Here is a 22,465-nt window from a genome sequence, read left to right as displayed (position 1 = left end):
CATTTTAAATTTAGTCGCCATTTTGAGCGATTGTTCGACGTTGTTCTTTAACGAACTTGTCCTCGGGGTTTGGTCACACCGACTTGAATATATTTCTATGAACAGTTAACATGTTTGGGATTAAATCTTATCAAAAGAATTCGTTTTCGTCGATATGTGCGGCCATGTTGAGGGCCTCGCCATGAAACTCTAAGTTTCTTTAGATCGTGTACATGGACCTACCTTCTCCAAACATCACAGGTATGATAATGGTCGAGCCCCAAAGACTCTGTGTGGTAATATTCGCTCAGAGTCATAGCGCCCCCTGGTGGACACTGGAAATGACACTTTTCATACTTTCACGTTCTCCGTCGAGCTGGTTGATCACATGAACGTAAAGTCGGGTCACAATAACCTGAACATGTAGTTGATGATATGTTGAGACATTCCTTCGACTTTGTCAATGGGCGTCGCCGTGACGCTGCGGCAAAGTTGGAGGTCTCGCCGTAACACAGGAAGTTGATGTTTAAGGTCAAAGGCTGCTTGAAACCTCACGAAACGTGTGACATACATCCGGCGTGGTGAGACGACACATCTGATGTGTTTGGCGAGTGGGCGTGGCCAAACGGCTCAAAGGAGCATGAAACCCTCTGGACTGAAGTGGTCTATCCCAGATACAGATGCTGGTCCTGTGTGTTGGCTTCTGATTTTTATGACGGTAATAAATAAAATCTTCTCTTCTTTGATCCCTGCATATCAATAATTGTACAAAATGTATAGGACAGAAGATCACACAAAATGTATTTTAAATGTATCCCTTGACCACATACGTCACTCTGTGTTGATGTAGAAACACACAGACTCATGACTGAATGTAAATGAAGAGCCTGTTTTTAACAGTTAAATAACAGTATAGTTTATAAACATGTAACGTGTATTGAGTGACAGTTTATCAATCATATAAAAACACATGCCTTAGAAAAAACTGGTTATTTTTTAGGACTGTTTCGGGGAATTTTTTTGAATGTGTTGCAGCACATTAAGTAACACTCATTCCTTTTCTGAGCTGCATATTGTCAGGACATTCAAATAAAAGATGTTTTTAAGGCCTATAACAGCTGATGCCGAGATCAAAAGAATTTATTTTGGGAGATATGAAGATGTTTTCTCGGGGTAAAAGGACTAAGAAACACATTGTGGACAAATGTTGTGTGTGACTGACCCATTCATGATCACCCATGTAGCAGTATCTTCCTGTCTTGCATGGGTCAGTCACGTGATCAAGATAACCACATATGGATGACCGAGGTGTGATACAAACACACCAAAATCCCCCTAACCAGACCCAGAGACCAGACGAGGCAACACCAAATATTTGTTTTACTCAGACGATCCGTCCATCTGCAGGGCGACAGGAGATTCTGCAACAATATTCAAAGCCCAATTTATTCTTATTGCAGGGGCCATTGCTAACAATGATGATTATCATCATCACTTTCTTTATATCTTCACAAATCAGAATTAAAAACAGCATTAAACAAAAGACAAACATTTTAATTCACAATGAAAACAAATAAAACGGTTGATTAATGAATGAATTGGCTTAAAATATTCAAAACAATAATAAAACCGAGAAACCTAATACAGACACATACTAGACACATATTAATGCTGGAAGAATGCACGCCTGTCATTAGGACAAAAATTGGATTCAGTGTCTTTCCCGTTGACACTTTGACGTGCGGACGTGAGCCACAGCCGCATCAATACAGGCACGAACACGCATGTAAACCTCTTCAGACCTTTCCTTCTACTATCATTAAACAACATGAGAGAGACCATCTTCTTCAGCTCATACAGTAATTCAGCAGGTTGCTTTATTTAACCTTCACCTGTGTCTGAGCAGTAGCCAGATGTGGAGGTTTGGGGGCGACACCTGGCTTCTTTCTGTTCACTGCTGGTAAGCCGTTTCTCCTCAGGCTGGGGGTCCGACAAATCGGTGGATGGGCCTTTGAACTCTGGGACACAAAGGAGGAGTGCTTACTTCTCCCAGGCAGGACACAGCTGATGGCTCGGTCACAAATTGCAGCATGAGTTGGTTGAATATCCATGAAAGGTTTGCAGTTCATTCCCATGAACACCCTCTCCTGCATCCGCAGCTCTGCAGCTTAAAGTATATTCACAATATGTTTTTAAACCTGTAAAGCTATCTGTAAACTGTTCTCCATGTAAGTGCTAAATAAAAACAGTATGTTGTTGTTACTACCTCTACTGTGAGCGGCCTGATCCCACAGTATGCTCTCCAGGTCAGTGGTCCAGGCTGTCTTCACCTCCACGCTGGAGGCCCTGAGGGTGTAGGTGTCCTCACTTTTCCTCCTGCGGAACCAGATCTCAAAACACAGACCGCTCACAGTAGAGTTATGGGTCATCCCAATGTCGCTGGTCTGGGAGAGAAAACACAAAGAGAGACACAGAAATGACACCGACAGATATGGTCATATGTGGTTTGGTGGCAGATCAAAAATATTTGGCGCTGTGAGGTGTGACTACAACCTTTTAAACAGAATATACTAAATACATTCAAGCTAAATAAGGGTGATTATTAAGACTCCGGCAGGGAAGACGGACATAGCGCAGGCGGTTAATGTTATTTACCTACTGTGATTCAGGTATGTGTTATCTGTCATTTCAATATCTTGCATCACAGTCCCGGATGGCGTCCATGGTAAGCAAATCGTTGCCATGATGCATCTGAAATCCAGTCAAGTCTGCAGCAGCCTGGATCTCAGCCCTCTCTCTCCCCCGCTCACTGCTCGACAGATCAGGCACATAAGCAGCCGGGCCACACGCACTTTGTGCGCACACGCTCGAGGTGAACAACGTATCCTGGATCACATCCTTTGGCCTGTATGAGCCGGCCAAAGCCAACATGTCCTGCAGTAGGAGGCTGTACTTGCTGATCCTCTGGATGGGCCTCAGCAGGTAGGAGGAGAGGTCCATCAGGTCGCCCAGCTCCTGCTGCTTCCTCTGTGAGGGAAAACAAAGTGGGGCTGTAAAGATGAAAAGGAAAAGTGTGGCACTCCCAGTCGGAGGACTGTGATGACTACTGCAGCTATTAGAGCGGAACACGTATCCAGTCCAACAAACAGATTCATTGAAGATGGTTCAAAGGGGAAATATTGGGACCTGGTAAAACTTATTGAACCTTAAAGACAAGTGAAGAAAGAAAAGTGTGAACTCTCAAGTTCCAGCTCAACACAGAGTAAATTACCAAGTGTCTATTATGGAAGTATGAATGAGTCAACAAGGCTCTCCACACAGACTTTGTCCACACAGGACAAGTATATTGATTGCTGTCATACAGTTATTCCTCACATGTCTGAGAAAGCAGCGGGCCACCATGGCAGGCTCCCACTGGCAGGCCTCCAGCTCTGCCAGAAAGTAGTGGCTGTGGAAGTCGTAAAGCTTCTCCAGGTTGCCGAAGATGACCCCTCGCTTCCCCCTGAGGTCCTGGGGGATGTCATGTCTGTCCATCAGGGGGAGGTAGTGGGTCAGGATGTAGCCCAGAGAGCAGACATACTCCCTCTCTGTGAAGACCAGCTCCTCCATGACACCCTGCAACCTCCTGGTGACACAAACAAAACAAAGAGGTTAACTTCAAACACACACCTACAGAATGATACTCAGCATACATCCTGTGTTATATTTGATTTTTAATCATTTATGTAGATCTGTGTAAGATCTTTGTCCTTCAGAACAAGCGTGTGGTGAAAGAATATTTTCATGTAACTTGGGAGTTTTTTACAAAATAAAAACATTCTTCCCATCTGTTGTTCATAAATACAACTGGTCTCTGATATTTACTCATCTTATACATCGTTATCATTCATTTTCTTTCAAATTTAAGCAGATAAGAAAGAGGTACACTGATTTTACTCTTTCTGCATGCGTTGTCGTAAGAAACAAGCCAAGCATGGACAGATTAGAACAGGCCCCTGGGGTAAGGAAAATAAAAAGCTCTCTATTCTACAGTATGACATAACTCTTCTGCCCCTCATGAGTTTACTCGAGGCTTTCTCTAATATCGTTTGCTGTCTCCAAGATATCCCTACTTTTGACTGATCCCATCAACCTCCTGGTGACATATATAGCTGACATTGGTGGCAGGCCTGAGGGTCTGTTCTCGTAAGCTTGTACGCTAATTAAAAAAATAAAATAAATTTAAAAAAAAAACAGGCAAAGGGAAGAGACAATACCTGTAGCTCTTCATTGTCAGCTTAGAGACAGAAAAGAATGCACGAGATCTCATTAAATCTCAGAGGATTAGTGAAAATGAGAGGAATATCATAGAGTATTATTTTTATCACCACATACAGTAAACTTACAGGGCATTGCTGGCACTCTCCTGTGGACTCGCCAAACTAAACGCCCCCTCATATCTCCCTCTGGGCAGGCTGGAGTGTTTGCAGCATAGAGGCTCACTACCCCCTGCAGCCCCTTGGTCGCTCATACAGGAGTTCTCTGAGCAGAAGCTCCCGTGGCGGGAGATCTGAAACTTCTGAGCCTCCTGGAGGATGCGACATGACGGCTGACCGTGATGGGAACAAGATGACGGGGATCGAACGCGCTGGTCAGGTGGGGTGGATGATCCGGCCGCTGACGCTCCAGTTGTGCACGAGTCCTGGCTCGCTGACCTCGCTCTAATACCTCGTCCCCATGGAAACCACTGACAGCCGACAGTGTGGGACTGAGACAGAGCGGCGGCATCTCTCTCACACCTCGCTCTGCTCATCTGCCTTCTCCTTGTTTCTCTTTCTGTTCTCCTTGATGACCTGTTCAAAAATGAAATAAAAACAACAGTACAGAGTCAAAACCCAGTGTGTGTTCCTGCAGTGGAAAGGAAGGAGATCAAGCCAGCTTTTAGAGTCCTTAACATCTTCAACCCTACTGACTCACTGCTGGATCAATCAATACAAACTTTGGTCAGACCAATTGAACTTTTTTTAAAATTCAAGTGAAGAGCCAAATGTTTCCAAAGAACCAAATATATCAGTCTAAAATAAAATGATACACTGGACATTTTCAATACGACAAGATTTCCATCTGATGAAGTTTATATTTCCTCTTGTGGTTGTAAAAAAAAAGTTTTTACACGCTGCCTGACACGATGGTTAAAACTTTTTATTTTCTCATAAGAGATAAATAATATTGTCAGGAGAGTGAAAATCGACCAGTCAGATTTGTTTCTTGTCAACTCAAGCTGAAGTAATGACTGAATACTGTTTGGGGAATAGTACCTACAATATGTTACAGGGCCTGGCTCGATCTGTAAGAATATACGATCAAGGGGACTATCACTAATATTAAGAAATGCAAAAATAAAATTGCAAAATCACCAAATATCAGATCATCTTCAAAAGTCTGAGTGCTACTTTCTAATAGCAATGTCTAAGAACTGAGAATTTAACCACTGAGGTTAAATACTAATTAAGTGGGATGAACAGATCAAAAAAAGAAGTTGTATTACCTGTGAGGTGACTGTGGAGCAGCCTTTGACCCCTGACTAGTTCCAGCCTCACTGTAATCCTCAGGTTTGACGATGATGTTACAGCAGGCTACAGTTGTTGAATTAGGGCTGCTGCTGCTGCCTTGAAGGGGCCTTCTTTTTCCTAAATCCACCACTCCAGACACGATTCCCTCCCACTGCGGGTGCCGAGGTCCAGGGGTTGATTGTACCACCAAACTCTGGCTCCCAGGAGATGCTGTCTGGCCGTTAGTCTGCTGGTTGGCGATAAACCTCGTCCACCTGCTGCATCCTCAACTTTGAGAAGATTGCTGCCACCTCAGAAGAGTTCCTGTCGCTCTCTGCACAGAAACTTGTTCAAATCATTGAGAGTGACCAACTCAATGTGAAGCAGGAGAAGACGGTGTATGAGGCCATCCTTCGCTGGATCGACTTCGCACCTGAGGATCGTAGAAAGTACATCGCTCTGCTTTTGTTCAAAGTAAGTGAGGCGATCAACTGTTGGGATGCAATTTACTCTTGATTTGCATCTTTTAAATCTTGCTAATAGTGTTTTCATGAATACAATACCATACAGTACAGTACAGTATTAGCTGGGCTGCAGTCACAACTCTTTCTGTAAAGTCTGCAACATTTCCAACAGGCGATTTTAAGCCAAGAAAAAATACATGAGACCAGGCCACACTCAGTCCTGTTCTAGACCACGCAAGTAAAATGTATTTTTTTTGCATTTTACGCTGATAGACAGGAAATATTATGAAGTTTAATAGGCCCGAGTCTGAGAGAGAGTCGAAAAGAATAATGAAAAAGAACTGAAGTGCTTCAGTCCTGACTACAACATACAAACATTACGGTGCACACATCTTACAAATATTTTCAAACTGAACTGAGAACATTCCTGCATTTTTGACTCCGATATTATAATTTGAGAGTAAAAAAAAAAAAAAATCCAGATATTTAGGTCAAACTTAATCTTTTAACAAAAATATTTTTTGTAAGGACCCTTTAAATTTGTTTATTAAGAAATTGTGACCAAAAAGACGATTGAGATTTTCAATCTAGAAAACTGAAGAAATCAGTGCAGTCTGGTGGAGAAACTACAAAGGCCTATTTGTAACAAGTTTTTGATATCATCTGAAAGAGATGTTTCTGCATATTCATTTCTTCTTTGCAGACCGACGACACAACTACCAGTACTTCTACAACTCAGTCCCTCCAGGAAATCACAATCTTGCAATCACAATAATTAATGCAAATTCAAGCAATCTCTGCTGTATTTGCAGGAGCTTACAGTTTTGCAAAATTCCCACAATTTTTGAGCAAAACATTTCCTCAACAGAAGCTCTGCTGAAAGGATTACGGTATAAAGTAGCTTTTCCAAACAAAAATAACTCCTCAAATACAGTCAATGAGGCTCTGCTCCCCCTCCTCTCACCAGCAAAACAAACTCCGTGCCAGCCAAGTGGAAAAAACAGAACAACTAGAAGTGGCGGGACTTGTGGGAAATGTGGTCTTAAAGAGTCTTATCACTGGAATGATGAATCCTGTATGTGTAAAAAGTTTACGTTTTACACAACTTGAAGTTTTAACACACTTAAAGTTGGAAGAGACAGCACTTTGTTTTTGTGAATAGAGTAGTCAGATAGAGCCTTTATTTACTATATTAGTCACAGATTGTTTGCTTTTCTGAACTTTTGGTAACTTTGAGCCACATGGATTTCTAAGTTCAAAAAATATTATTATCAAAGGAAGTGATCACATATTATTATTTTTGTAGCTATTAAAAAAAGTATTTTTTTTTTCTCAAATGGCAAAGTTTTGAAGTCCCACATTTTTACTGCAAAAAAGACCCACAAATTACATTGCAATTTATGAGAAAATACACTGTAAAATCAAGCATTTTAGAATTCTGCTGAATCCTGGAGGGACTGTCTACTACTAATGCCAATATGATATTTGTAATGAGCTGAAACCTGCTGGTAACACCAGTCGAGTCTGAGTTTTGCTCAAGCTACATTTTAGAAAATGTAATTCCAACGTATGTCCTCGTGTCTCTGTGCAGGTCAGGCTGGCTTTGATGGTCCCAGAATACGTAATAGACAACGTGACCCACAACGAAGTGGTTAAGGCGTGTGCAGAGTGTCAAATGATTCTCGTCAAGACCTTGGAGGCCATGAATGACCTCAGAAAAAATTGGTTTTCTGAGTCCATAATCTGCAACTTTTTGACCCGCCCACGCCTGCCCACTGCCATCCTGTCTGCTGTTGGAGGCTGGAGTGAGGGCAGCCCCACCAATACCATCGAGGCTTATGATGTCCGTGCTGACCGCTGGGTCAATGTCATCAACACTGATAAAACTCCTCGAGCTTCTCAAGGTGTTGCTTTCCTCAACGGATCAGTTTATTGTGTCGGTGGCTTTGACGGTGTTGTGCAGTTCAGCACTGTGCACAGGTTTGACCTGGACGCACACACCTGGCAGGAGGTGGCATCAATGCATTCAAGACGCTGCTATGTCAGTGTAACTGTGATGGATGGGCACATATATGCCATAGGAGGCTATGATGGACATAATCAACTTGCATCGGCCGAGCGCTATCAGCCTACGACCAACCAGTGGACTTTAATTGCGTCCATGCAAGACCAGAGGAGTGACGCCAGCTGCACAACCCTCCATGGCAAGGTGTGTGGGGCTTTCCCCAAAGAAAAATATTAACTGAATGAACCTAAACAGACTATCATCACCGTGAAACATTTCGGCTTCGAAAGCAAAAACTAGTTTTCTTAAGCCCAACCTGGAATTAACGCCTGCAACCAGTCAAGTTGCAGTGAACATCCATGTCCATCTAGACTGATTTAATATATTAAATGAAGAAGCGGAAACAGAAATGCAAAGCACCTTCATGCATTCAGTATTCAGCAACACATTGTGCAGCATTGCCTTGTTAATGTGTTCGTTTTTTCGCCAAAACGTGTGACTTCTAGAAAATACAAATATCTGTGATTATCAGATATTAAGTGTTAAATATGTGTCTTTGATGAAAGTAACACAAACTGACTTACATCCTCTCTCCTTCATTCCCTCCAGGTGTACATTTGTGGTGGCTTCAATGGAAGTGAATGTCTGTCAACGGCTGAATGTTACAACCCAGAGACCAACCAGTGGACACTGATCGCCGACATGGACAGCAGGCGCAGTGGAATTGGAGTCATCGTCTACGCAGACCGAGTCTTTGCAGTAAGCACATGAAGCTCTGCTGAAACTGAACTAACACAGAAACACTGTGAGACACAGAGGCATGAAAAGGAAGTCTGAACAGAGGTTTCAAAGCTTTTCCATTGAAGTCAGTAACATATTAGTTAGTAAAAAACATTCATATTTTAGTTGACAGATCAAAAATTGATGACCAACGACTTTAATAACTGAGTAATCTTTTAAGCAAACATTACTAAAATTATTAATTTCCAGCTGCTCAGATGGGAAGTTTGGCTTCTTTTCTTTGTATTTTTATTACAGTAAACTGAACATCTTTGAAGTGTTGATCAGATCAATCAAGAAATCTGTATTTGTCCACTTGTGCTTTGGGGAAATTGTAATGGGCATACTCATTTCTAATATTTGCAGGAAATGTCATTAGTCAACAGTTTTCTTTTACTTTTTAACTTAAGACAATAAAAAAAATCCCCCCAGAAAAATCTAAAAGAGCAGCATCATCTCCATGATGAACTTTTTCTTATGTAGGTCGGTGGCTTCGATGGAACCGCCCGTCTGCACACTGCTGAGGCCTACAACCCTCAAACCAACACCTGGAACGCTGTGCCCTCCATGCTGCACCACCGCAGCAACTTTGGCATCGCACTAATCGATGACTGCCTGTTTGTTGCCGGGGGCTTCAACGGCATCACCACCACCCTTGACGTCGAGTGCTACGACGCCGAAACCTCCGAGTGGTCTGGTCCCCGTAACATGGAGATCTCTCGCAGTGCGCTGAGCTGCTGCAGTTTACGGACTAAACAACATGGCTGACTACGCTGCCCCTCGTTACTCCCAGCAATTCTCCGGTGAGGAGGAAGATGAAGTGGAGTGATGAAGATATTGTTGACTATTGCACGTTTCTGTAAATAAATGCCTTTTTTGAATCATCGTAAAATTATGCTATTGTTACTTGAGTGATTACACTGGTTTTCAGCTTGACATCTTGTCAGGTTTGTTATAAAATCGTGTTCAAGAACCAATGACCTTTGACCTCCCTATCGAAGCTGAAAGAAGAACCTGAAGAATCATAATGTCACAACAAGAGATGACGTACAGACCAGCAGAAAAAGTGACACTTTACAATACTTGACAAAATCACAAATCTCCATGACGGTGTGTTTTAAGTGTGTTTTATGCAACACAAACATAAAGACATGAAGTCGTCTAATCCACTAAACTCAATAATAAGGTCAGCACTAAACAAAGAATTATGTAAGCAATAGATTATGAAACTGGGCATCGTGTGGCCTCGGGATCAAAGATGTTGACCACAAAAATCGAGTCTCAACAGGAACCTTCATGTCACGTCACCACATCCCATCTCTCCCCCCTCTTTTCCTGTCTGTTGTCTGCACACTATCTACCAAATACAAGTGAACCTAAACATACTAATGAATAATAAACATAGTGATAAACAAAGAACTTTGACTTAACTACAACGATGAAGTGGAAGAGGAAACCCACTGACTTCAACTGCAGATACTGTCAGCCAGTAAAGCAACGCCCTGATGAACTCCTGAAGTCAGACAACTCTTCAGAGAAAAGAGACTTGGAGGACTGAAGTAAAGCTTCACTGTCTCTCTCTCTCTCTCTCTCTCTCTCTCTCTCTCTCTCTCTCTCTCTCTTCGCCTGACTATTGTGATGCTGTTGTCATTTTCAATTTGAGCTCAAGGTTAGTGCCTATGCACTGGAACATTTCAACTGAATGAAGATCCAGTAACTGACCAAGTAATGGGTCTAAAAGAGAAACTGGAGGGTTATGGAAAGGTAAAAGCAAAGATTTCTATTGAAAACTTGTGTGCAGGTTATTGCAATCGGTCAGTACATGCAAGAAAATCATCAAACATCTTGCATCTGAAGGAATTGTGGATTAAATGTGGTCATTAATATCATCAAACTGATGTGAGAGACGGGTGAAGAAATTATACAAAATGCCAACAAAGATTTGTTTCTACTGAAGTAAGGCATTGTTTAAAAGAGGATCCAATATGTGCTTCTCCAAATATGTCAAGAATTTCCATGGTATCTTTCCTCAAGTTTTCCCATCTAGCACAGGTGCACATATACGAGTATAATAAGAGGATACAAATAATAAGTGGATTAAAAAAACATAAAGCCTCAGGCCTCTATGTTAGCAGCAGCTCTGAATGCCACTGTAATTCAATTAAACTGAAATCTGTTGGTGCAATGAGACTCTGTCCTGGCTCATTCTCCTCTCACAACAACACTAATGAAGCCCTTGATGTTCTTCAGTTTGTCGCTATCAAAGTTCACCAGGAGCACGTTGGAGCCAGAACTGCTGGGAATGAACTCAATACGGGCCTTGGCTTCTTGTGCGGCGCCCACGGCTCCAATCCTGCAGGAATCATACAAAGAGCAACATCAGCCAAACTGTTTTATCTCTGTTCGTAAGTACACAGCACAGGCAGAAAGCTGATATTTGTTTTTAAGATGTTCTCACTGTAACTGGGTAACAGAACAGCAGCTTATATTGAGAGCTGAAACTAACATTTCATTTATAACAGAACTAGGCATCCCAGTGTGACAGCTGCAGGGAAACGTTTAGAGGGGTTTTGGGTGAGGTTTGTTTGGCCTTGACTCAAAAGCTACATCAAATTTGATTACAGTACAGACATCTTCTTGTCCATTAAACAGCAGATAAACTGGAATGGGTGACAAGAGTAAAATGGCTCAGTAGAAAACAGTAGGAAAGTATAGAAATCTACGTAACAGTTACTGCTGCATAACACATACTTTGCTGTTATGGGTTTGCCGTCAGTGAGGTTGTTCCCCTCTATGGTGAAGCTGCAGTCCTGCAGCGGTTCTGGTAAAGGGTTCAACAGGGTCAGCTGTACCGTCACAGACTGGTTCACTGTGGCCTCTCCCTCCAGCTGCAGAGAAAGGTTTAGGAAAACAGGTTTCATAAAGTAAGAGTTAATATAGAAATGCAAATGTTTAAAAGTATCATGATAAACCTCTACAATTTAATTACAACTCACCAAATAAAAAAAGAAAACAGGAAACTTTTCAAACACTTTACTTTTCTGTACATGTGGATACCTGAGTCAAGGTTCAAGGTTCAGTATAGATATTCAAGAAGGAGGCTCGAGAGGGTGAACACCCAAGATTAGTGTCAACAATTCAGTATCTGACCAAAGATGAAATATAGTCAAAATCTGCTCTTCTGTTCACGAGTTACGATGTTAAATAATGGACAGAAAAGATTTTCTCCAGAACATTGTCACGTCACAGAGAAGTTGACCTAAGTTGACGTACGTTCGCATAGAATAAGACGTTGCAAAAACATAATGCCCCTGGACATGGCTGCCTTGTGAAAAACAGTTTATTAATGTACTTCATGCTTAAATTTATGTGCACTGATTTCTTGCTACTCAAGTTCAGTTTCGTCCAGGAATGTCAAAACATCATTTACTCACTCAGATATATTCTCCTGAAATGTGACATGTTTTCTGGTTTCTTTCACTGTCCCTCCATCCTTACCTTGATGACTAGTTCTGGCTGATCAAGAACGATAGTCTTCTCAGCCTTGTGTAAAGCAGTCACCTGCTTGTCGATGGCGACGGTTAAGAGACGGATCATCCTGTCGGAGGTGATCGCTGCTCCATAACTATCATACTCCAGTTTGAGTGACAGGCGCCTTTCTGAAAACACACATTTTATGCTTTAAGATATCATTAAGACAATGTCCAATTGAGAAATTGTTTTGACAGATAAATACCTTGTTTCAAAGTGGTACCTCAAATTTTGGGGCATTTCCTAACAATTGGTTAATGTTTTTTGGTGAGTTCATTAAATTCACAGCTCACACTGACATCAGAGCTAACCTTCTCCAGGCGGCACCTCCACTTCAATTGAAGCACGTCCGCAGTTGTCTCCCTGTGTGCCGTTGTAGCCGACCGCTGTGGCTGTGAGCATGAACTTGCAGTCCTTTACATCCATGCTGTCGTTGGTGAGGATAGCGAACACCTCGAAGTTTGAGCCCACGATCATGTTGTCGGAGAGCTTGATCTTAAATGAGAATCATGAGGTGATTTTTGTTTAGGACATTCATGGTCCATCTAATAATAAAATTCATTCAAATGGATTTTACATTTCATTCATCTCGTCTAAACACAATCTGAAACAACATGATTCTGTTTGGATCAATATATCAGCTCTATCTTAATATAAGTAAGGTCCAAAGAATTTCAAAGCTAATTCACTTTGTATAGTTTTATCTCGGGCATAAACAAATCAATACAAACATGAATGTGGTTCATATTTGAATTCACGCCAGTTTGAAAACCACTTGTGAACTGCACGCCTGTCATATTCATCTTGGTTATGTTCAACTTGTGACCGTTTAACTTACTCTGACTTGGCCACAGTCTGCTGTATAACTTTGACACCATTACTGTTTTGTTTCATTTCCTTCTTCTTTCGTTCTGTAGTTTAGACACAGGTGATGTAATCTCTCTGAAGCTCAAATATCGATTTGAGTCCTTTTCTGTGATTTTTGCAGTGGTGTAATGTCACAAAGTAATAATACTTGGTTACAGTACCTAAGTATGTTTTTTTGGAGTATCTGAACTTGAAAGGAATTTTTATATTTCTGTCAACTTTCACTTTTACTAAACAAAATATATATTTTTACTCCAATACATTTGAGATACTTTATTACTACAAAATAAAATTGGAGGGAATTTGATAGCTCAATAATACAGACTGCCCACAAGCAGCTCTGGTGAATCAGTGGTTGGAGCTTGAGAGCTCCATAACCAAGTGCTCTCAAAGACCTGCTTAAGTTTCTACATTGTATTTCCACTCAAGCCAAGGCATGTCTGATGCAAGCAAGTCGCAACAACATCATAATATCTGAACAAGATTAATCTTGATTTTCACTTGTAGCCACAGTGGCCCCGGATACAGTGTCGCTTTAACGCTTGCTTTTTAAAAAAAAAATTACAGCATTTACTTTTACTTCTAAAACTTAAGTACATTTAATAACACAAATTTCCTTTTAATACTTAAGTTAAGTAAACATCGGATACTTTAAGACTTTAACTCAAGTCATTTTCTAATAGGTGACATTATCTTTTACCAAAGTTATTTTCTGGTAAGATATCTGTACTTTTACTCAAGTGTGGCTTTCAGGTACTTTAAACACCACTGGATTTTTGTTTATAGATATACTAGATACATATATATTTACAGTATTTGCTCTCCCCCTGGTACAACTGAATATGTATGAACAGTAAAAACCTTGAGATGGAGTCCTGGCTCTTTTCCCCTCTTCTGTAGCTTGCTGTGGTGCTGGGCCTTCTCATAGACACGCCTCTCGTCCTCGGAGCCTGGAAACCATCAGGATTAAAAACAAGAAATATTTTAAACAAGATTTGACAGAGCAAACAGGTTTTTTTTTCATCTGCACATAGTATCAGGAAAACAGAGCCCTAAATCTTTAAACTGAGGAACTTGGTCATGTGTCTGTATTCATGCAATGTGAGATGTAACATGGGTGTTTACCACAGAAGTAGCATATAGCACATCCCCTGTGCTGTATGTGAAAGGCCAGAAAAATATCAATTCACCGACTCAAAATCACAAATTATTTTAAATAAACAGCGTTATAATCAAAATGAAGATCCAACTTGTATATTTTTAGATATGTTTGAATAAGTCTGTGGTTTGGAGTGGAGTATGTCTGTGCACCTGTGACTCTGCAGTACCTTCTGCATACTTGTACTGGTGTGTGATGTCGTGTCTCATATTTGAGCCCACAGCCTTGGTGCTGATAAAACATCCAACAGACGTGATCGATCCATTGACCCTGACAAACTCTCCGTTTGACTGGCGCACCTTGTCCACGACATCTGCATTAACCTGACCACAGACACAAAATATCATCAAATAATACTGAATATAAAGACAGCCACTAAGCACTGTACAGTTTGAAAACAGGCGCTTAATTCTGAACAAGCGGTTAATACAACAACAGCAGAAAAGTATATTTTTATATACAGTGGTGTGAAAAAGTGTTTGCCCCCTTTACTAATTTCTTATTTTTTTGCAAGTCTGTCACATTTAAATGTTTCAGATCATCAAACAAATTTAAATATTAGTCAAAGATAACACAAGTAAACACAAAATGCAGTTTTTAAATGAAGGTTTTTATTATTAAGGGAGAAAAAAAATCCAAACCCACATGGCCCTGTGTGAAAAAGTGTTTGCCCCCTCCTGTTAAAACATAACTTAACTGTGGTTTATCACACCTGAGTTCAATTTCTCTAGCCACACCCAGGCCTGATTACTGCCACACCTGTTCTCAATCAAGAAATCACTGAAATAGGACCTGCCTGACAAAGTGAAGTCGACCAAAAGATCCTCAAAAGATAGACATCATGCCGAGATCCAAAGAAATTCAGGAACAAATGAGAAAGAAAGTAATTGAGATCTATCAGTCTGGAAAAGGTTATAAAGCCATTTCTAAATCTTTGGGACTCCAGCGAACCACAGTGAGAGCCATTATCCACAAATGGAGAAAACATGGAACAGTGGTGAACCTTCCCAGGAGTGGCCGGCCGACCAAAATTACCCCAAGAGCGCAGCGACGACTCATCCGAGAGGTCACAAGAGACCCCACAACAACATCCAAAGAACTGCAGGCCTCACTTGCCTCAGTTAAGGTCAGTGTTCATGACTCCACCATAAGAAAGAGACTGGGCAGAAATGGCCCGCATGGCAGAGTTCCAAGACCAAAACCACCGCTGAGCAAAAAGAACATTAAGGCTCGTCTCATTTTTGCCAGAAAACATCTTGATGATCCCCAAGACTTTTCTGAAAATACTCTGTGGACTGATGAGACAAAAGTTGAACTTTTTGGAAGGTGTGTGTCCCGTTACATCTGGTGTAAAAGTAACACCGCATTTCAGAAAAATAACATCATACCAACAGTAAAATATGGTGATGGTGGTAGTGTGATGGTCTGGGGCTGTTTTACTGCTTCAGGACCTGGAAGACTTGCTGTGATAAATGGAACCATGAATTCTACTGTCTCCCAAAATATCCTGAAGGAGAATGTCCGGCCGTCTGTTCGTGACCTCAAGCTGAAGCCAACTTGGGTTCTGCAGCGGGACGATGATCCAAAACACACCAGCAAGTCCACCTCTGAATGGCTGAAGAAAAACAAAATGAAGACTTTGGAGTGGCCTAGTCAAAGTCCTGACCTGAATCCTATTGAGATGCTGTGGCATGACCTTAAAAAGGCGGTTCGTGCTAGAAAACCCTCAGATGTGGCTGAATTACAACAACTCTGCAAAGATGAGTCGGCCAACATTCCTCCACAGCTGTAAAAGACTCATTGCAAGTTATCGCAAACGCTTGATTGCAGTTGTTGCTGCTAAGGGTGGCCCAACCAGTTATTAGGTTTACGGGGCAAACACTTTTTCACAAAGGGCAATGTGGGTTTGGATTTTTTTTTTCTCCCTTAATAATAAAAACCTTCATATAAAACCTGCATTTTGTGTTTACTTGTGTTATCTTTGACTAATATTTAAATTTGTTTGATGATCTGAAACATTTAAGTGTGACAAACATGCAAAAAAAAATAAGAAATCAGGAAGGGGGCAAACACTTTTCACACCACTGCACATGCCTCTAATGAGGAGTGTTCACAGTTGTGCTTTTCGACAATACATTTCAATAACAGATTTCAGCAAAGACTCACCTCAGCAAAAACAAATGGAGCATCATATTTCCTGGTCAGCTCGCCTTCCTTGATCGCCTTCAGGGAAGCTGGTCCACAGCAGAAAACACCTGACAGCATCATACATCCACAAAATAGCCCTTTTTAGAAGATTGTTTTTGCTGAGTGTATATTAATACAAAATGCAGAGTCGCCAAAAAAATCCAGAAAGAGAAAAGTCACTATGTGACATGTTCCCAAAAGACTTTACAGCAAGAAAATATAATAACAAAAACCACATTGAAATATCAATCAATGTTAAAATAGTAACAACCTGGCTAATAGCAGCGTGATTATAAACCTAAAGCACTAACTATAAGCAACATTTAGCAACAAAAAAAATGTAACAGCATTTTGTATGTGGGCCCTCCAAAGGGGTCAGATTATTTGTGTTAGGTGCAATTTGTTCAAATAAAACTGAAAAGCTTTAAAGAAGAGAACAATCTCCATGTGAACATGTCAAGCACAATATGCTGTTACAAGTTTGAAGTCGGCCTGATCCAGACCTCAAAGCTGTGACTGTCACAAGTCGAAACTAACCACCATGGTCAAATTTGGTGCCCTCACACGCAAACCCTTATAACAGCTCTTTAAGGCAGTTTTGATGTGTGCTTTTTTTTATTCTAATCATGTCTTTGTCTTCACCTTCACTTGTCTCCTGTGGGGTTGGGTCACTGATTTGCCACCCGTTAAACCGCTGCCCCAAGTCTGGACGAGTCATCCAGCTATCCAACCAAACATGGTAGTTCCTGGAAAAAAATGTTAATATAGAAACTATAACGTGACCCTTTTGCTTAAAACTGTAAAATAATCAATGTTGTATTCATTGACATGGGATTAATGAAAGATCACGTGATAATTAAAAAAAAAAGATATAATGAAAGAGACTATTAACTCACCATATTGAGTCTTTATGAGTAATCATTTTACCATCTTCATCAAACAGTCTTTCTATCACCAGGTCACCAGGTTGGCCGTCGTGACCAGATTCAAAGTTAGTCACCGCTCGACACGGGATGCCCAGAGCACGGGACACTGAAGGAGGACGCACAGTCACACTACATCACACCAGCTTTATAAAGCAAACGTTTGAGACCGTGTCGGTCATCAGAGATAAACAATGAAGGACAGATAGGAACAAAGCCATGAGATTAGATTCAAAATTTAGGGTTTTGATTAAAAAGCTGTGATTGTTGGCAGCAGAGGGCAGCTTGAGGATGCAACTGGCATGAAGCAGTAAGTTATAATGGTGAAGGTCAATTATACAGTGTTGTATGGTGCTGTAGTGAAAGAAATTGTTTCTAAAATGCCTCAAGATAGGTGATAGCCTGTTGGCTAATTTTATTTTTGTTCAATAGAATTTAACAAACAAATTCTCTTGTTCTTGTTTTTCTGTTCAAATTGTTAAGATCACATTAAAACATGTGAATATTATATTTCTAAAACAAAATAACCAAATCTCAAAAGCTTAAACCACGTAGGAAAATTGAACAAGTGCGTGAATTGATACATAAATGAATGATTAAAAAAACAAATGAAATGACCATATGAACTGCCCACTGTGCTCCAACCTGTGATTCCAACAGCAGCAAAGACCCAACACTGGCCAAAGCGGACGGGACCACTTTGTGTCCACCGACGCAGAATATCCCCACTGCCGAGCCACTCTCCTGGATCAACCCCACCAGTATAATCTTTCCACTTCCCCACCAGCACGCCCCAGTCATCATTACTGTTGATCTGTGGCCGAAGGCAGAGAGCAGAGAGAAAACACTGAGAAGAAGAGGAGCATAAGTGAACATTGCAGAGAAATGAGCAGGCATCAAAGTTTTAATTAACATTAAATTGAACTAAATATTTTCAGAATAATTTCACATTCCATCAATGAGGGACATTTACTATTTAATTTATTTATTTTAAATTAGTATGTACAAAATGTGATTGTTTATTTGCTTTTCTTCACAAGATGTTCAAGGTAACACTCCCTTAAATGCTGAGATTTTTTATTTTATCTTTTTACCCTGATTGTTTTTTCAAAGGGGCAGGACATTAAAAAGGAGGACAGTGTTGGATTTAAAAAAAAAATGTGAACAACGAAAGTTTTGTCAAGTTAAAAGATACAGATCAGCGCTAACTGATTAAAGCACATAGGGTTGAAAAGGTAAATATAGACCATTATGACACGTTTGTAATGCTGCCATTAAAAGTGCACTCTCAACACTCTATACCATATAACCTAAATATAGTGCATGATCTTTTCATGGTTATCAAATTGTCTGGAAATATCCCTGATTTCTTGTACAATGACAGCAACTGAAGACACCCAGTAAAAATAGCCCTGGATTTCTCTTCACTATTTTGCCATGCAGCAGCAGAAATAACATGCTGACAGACCATCATTTATTTGTTAGTTATTACAATGCTCTCTGCCGCTTGTTTGGAGTGAGCATGCAGGCTGGCTTTCTTTTATGCTGCTTTGTATCACAAAGGTTTCTGGGGGAGAAGCGAGAGTTTGAAAAGAAGGACAAAGGTTGGCCCGCACAACGATAAAACACAGTGAATACTAAAGAGCAGACAGAGTTTTCTGATGCACCACGGTAATCTTAAACTAAAAGCATCCTCGGGCTCTCCCTCCTTCCTATAGTGAACAAAAGCAGACCTACCATGGCACTCAGCACTCTGGTCACATAGACAGGATTTCCCCGGGCAGAGCAGTCCTTATCAGCATCAGAGAAATATTTTGGGTTGTTATCCAGAATCTTCAGACAGATATCCAAAATTCCTGCTTGAAACTGCACACAAACAGAAGAGAAAACTACTTTATTATACCAATGTTATTAATAAAATCTTATGTTTGATAACTGTTTATAAAGAAACAGTCTTTCTTATTGAAGGATTTGTAGACATTTTTATGTTTTACTTAAACTTACTAAACTCATTGTAATGTTTGACACTGACAGCGTATGACCTACTGCCTACCTGTCCAAAGTTCCAGGGTAACCGAGTGATTCTCGTACATGTTCCTTTGAAGAGCACCCCATACTGTGCCAAAACATACTCCTGCCTCCTCGTCTCATCGTTCATATAAACAGCATCTCCTGTTAGTCAGAAAAAACATTCAGACCATCCTACAGCAATAGCACATACAGTAAATGTCTCACGTTTGGATCATTTGGAAGAGACGGCTGTGGTAGATAGGTGTTTAGAAGTTTGGTTTAGTGGTAAGTTACGTAAAGACAAGAAAGGAAATATAATTTTCAGGTTTGACTGACAGAGCAGTTTAACCTAAAACATGTATAACTCATAGAGGTCACTTTCAAGACAATAGTCTGTACTCACTGGGGCACCAAGCATTGAAAAGCAGGATGAACTGTCCTAAACTGGTTTTCTGGCCCTTCTGGTCCACACTCAGGGAATAGAGCCCGATGGGGGCGTCAGGAGAGGAATTGAGGGACACAGTTAGTGTGTTTTCAGATGGATCATTAGCAGCAGATGCACTCCACTCAGTCTCTGAAGTAGAGTCATGTAGACAGAATAAAACCTTGGTGTCTGATTCTTCTCTGGGTAATGGACCTGGAGACACAGAAATGGACATAAACTGTGATTCTAAATCCAGATGAGAGACTCAAATATTTCAGCCAGGTTTAACCTTGTATTAAAGAAAGAAATAGGCCTACATTTTTAATCTACAAGTGATGCTCTAAAATAATATATATAATAATATAATATAATATAATATAATAATAATATTTGTCTCACACATATACAAAATAAAAAAACACTGATGTGTACCAGTTTCAACGATGAGAGTGAAGCTGGATTGGCCCGGTTTGAAGTTTGTGTTGCTGCCTGGTGTCAGGTATATAATGATATTGAAGGGCTGTCCCCTTCTGATAACCAGACGATTCCCTCCATACAGCTGTGTGTGATGGCTGCTGTGGTTGCTGCTAATGTCCAGATCACAGTGCTCAATGCCCAACACTGTGCATAGATACAAAGACAAAAAAACAACTTGTCACATCAGTAGAAAAAACATTTGCACCAATGTGGACAAACTTCATAACCCGATGACTCTATTAAAAGTTGAGTAACACTGAATCTGCAGCGGAGAATGTCCTGCTGATGATTTCTTGTGATTTATCATCTGTGAGGAAACTTTGAGCTGCAGATCAATGTCCCAGATCTGAGATATCTCATGTCATCCACCAGAATGGTGCTCATCACATTTCACTCATGGCTCTCAATCTGACACTCAAAGTAGACTTTGAAGAAACACCAAGAGAAACTGTATGTTCACTTATAAAGATTACACTTCATAAACAAGTTAACACCTGTACTACAATTTGAAACAAACAGTTTTCCTTACCTTCACTCATATCTGCAGTGAACTTCGTGTCCCTCGACTTCTGTGTGGAGAGCGACTTTAGCTGCAGCTTTATTGGTTAATGTCCCTGCAGTGTAACAGCCCTTGAGAGATATTTGTAGCATGTGAAACCTGATCAGGACACCCCCATGTGTCTGGTCCTCACATCACTAATTCTATTATAAGACAGGCAGGGGAGACACACTTACAACACTCGTTAGGGCCCGAGCACCGATGGTGTGAAAGCTCTCATGTTATTCAAGGAATTATTTTTATTTTTCTGGTTCCTTATTATTATTCTCCTCCAAGTGATTTGCCTTTTTGGAGGCTTTATCATATTCAAAACCTCATCAAAGTGCATACACACATGTCTCCCGGGGAAAATGTCGTCCTCTGGTGGAGTCGCGAGTGGGCGTGGCCAAATGGCTCGAGAGCGCCACCTAGAGATGCCCCGGCGGCCACATTTACCTAAATTCATGAAATCCGGTGGACATGTGTATCACACCTCGACGCACAAAAAAGTTATATTGCACCATTACGTCAACTCGACAGGAAGTCCACCATTTTAAATTTAGTCGCCATTTTGAGCGATTGTTCGACGTTGTTCTTTAACGAACTTGTCCTCGGGGTTTGGTCACACCGACTTGAATATATTTCTATGAACAGTTAACATGTTTGGGATTAAATCTTATCAAAAGAATTCGTTTTCGTCGATATGTGCGGCCATGTTGAGGGCCTCGCCATGAAACTCTAAGTTTCTTTAGATCGTGTACATGGACCTACCTTCTCCAAACATCACAGGTATGATAATGGTCGAGCCCCAAAGACTCTGTGTGGTAATATTCGCTCAGAGTCATAGCGCCCCCTGGTGGACACTGGAAATGACACTTTTCATACTTTCACGTTCTCCGTCGAGCTGGTTGATCACATGAACGTAAAGTCGGGTCACAATAACCTGAACATGTAGTTGATGATATGTTGAGACATTCCTTCGACTTTGTCAATGGGCGTCGCCGTGACGCTGCGGCAAAGTTGGAGGTCTCGCCGTAACACAGGAAGTTGATGTTTAAGGTCAAAGGCTGCTTGAAACCTCACGAAACGTGTGACATACATCCGGCGTGGTGAGACGACACATCTGATGTGTTTGGCGAGTGGGCGTGGCCAAACGGCTCAAAGGAGCATGAAACCCTCTGGACTGAAGTGGTCTATCCCAGATACAGATGCTGGTCCTGTGTGTTGGCTTCTGATTTTTATGACGGTAATAAATAAAATCTTCTCTTCTTTGATCCCTGCATATCAATAATTGTACAAAATGTATAGGACAGAAGATCACACAAAATGTATTTTAAATGTATCCCTTGACCACATACGTCACTCTGTGTTGATGTAGAAACACACAGACTCATGACTGAATGTAAATGAAGAGCCTGTTTTTAACAGTTAAATAACAGTATAGTTTATAAACATGTAACGTGTATTGAGTGACAGTTTATCAATCATATAAAAACACATGCCTTAGAAAAAAACTGGTTATTTTTTAGGACTGTTTCGGGGAATTTTTTTGAATGTGTTGCAGCACATTAAGTAACACTCATTCCTTTT

The 22,465-nt window shown here is 40.8% G+C and overlaps 2 pseudogenes; one reads left to right on the top strand and one right to left on the bottom strand.

Moving 5' to 3' along the window:
* Positions 1–4,560: 4,560 nt before the first annotated feature.
* Positions 4,561–9,588, top strand: LOC138192851 (kelch-like protein 10; annotated as a pseudogene).
* A 934-nt stretch (positions 9,589–10,522) lies between these two features.
* On the bottom strand, positions 10,523–20,876 carry LOC138192850 (protein-glutamine gamma-glutamyltransferase 2-like; annotated as a pseudogene).
* Positions 20,877–22,465: the final 1,589 nt, after the last annotated feature.

The sequence above is a fragment of the Embiotoca jacksoni genome, unplaced genomic scaffold (assembly GCF_022577435.1).
Source record: "Embiotoca jacksoni isolate LCO1_2020_lvr unplaced genomic scaffold, fEmbJac1.0.p SCAF_9, whole genome shotgun sequence".
Lineage (NCBI taxonomy): Eukaryota > Metazoa > Chordata > Actinopteri > Embiotocidae > Embiotoca > Embiotoca jacksoni.
Note: the sequence above shows the minus strand (reverse complement) of the source record. Positions and strands in the feature narration are given on the sequence as shown.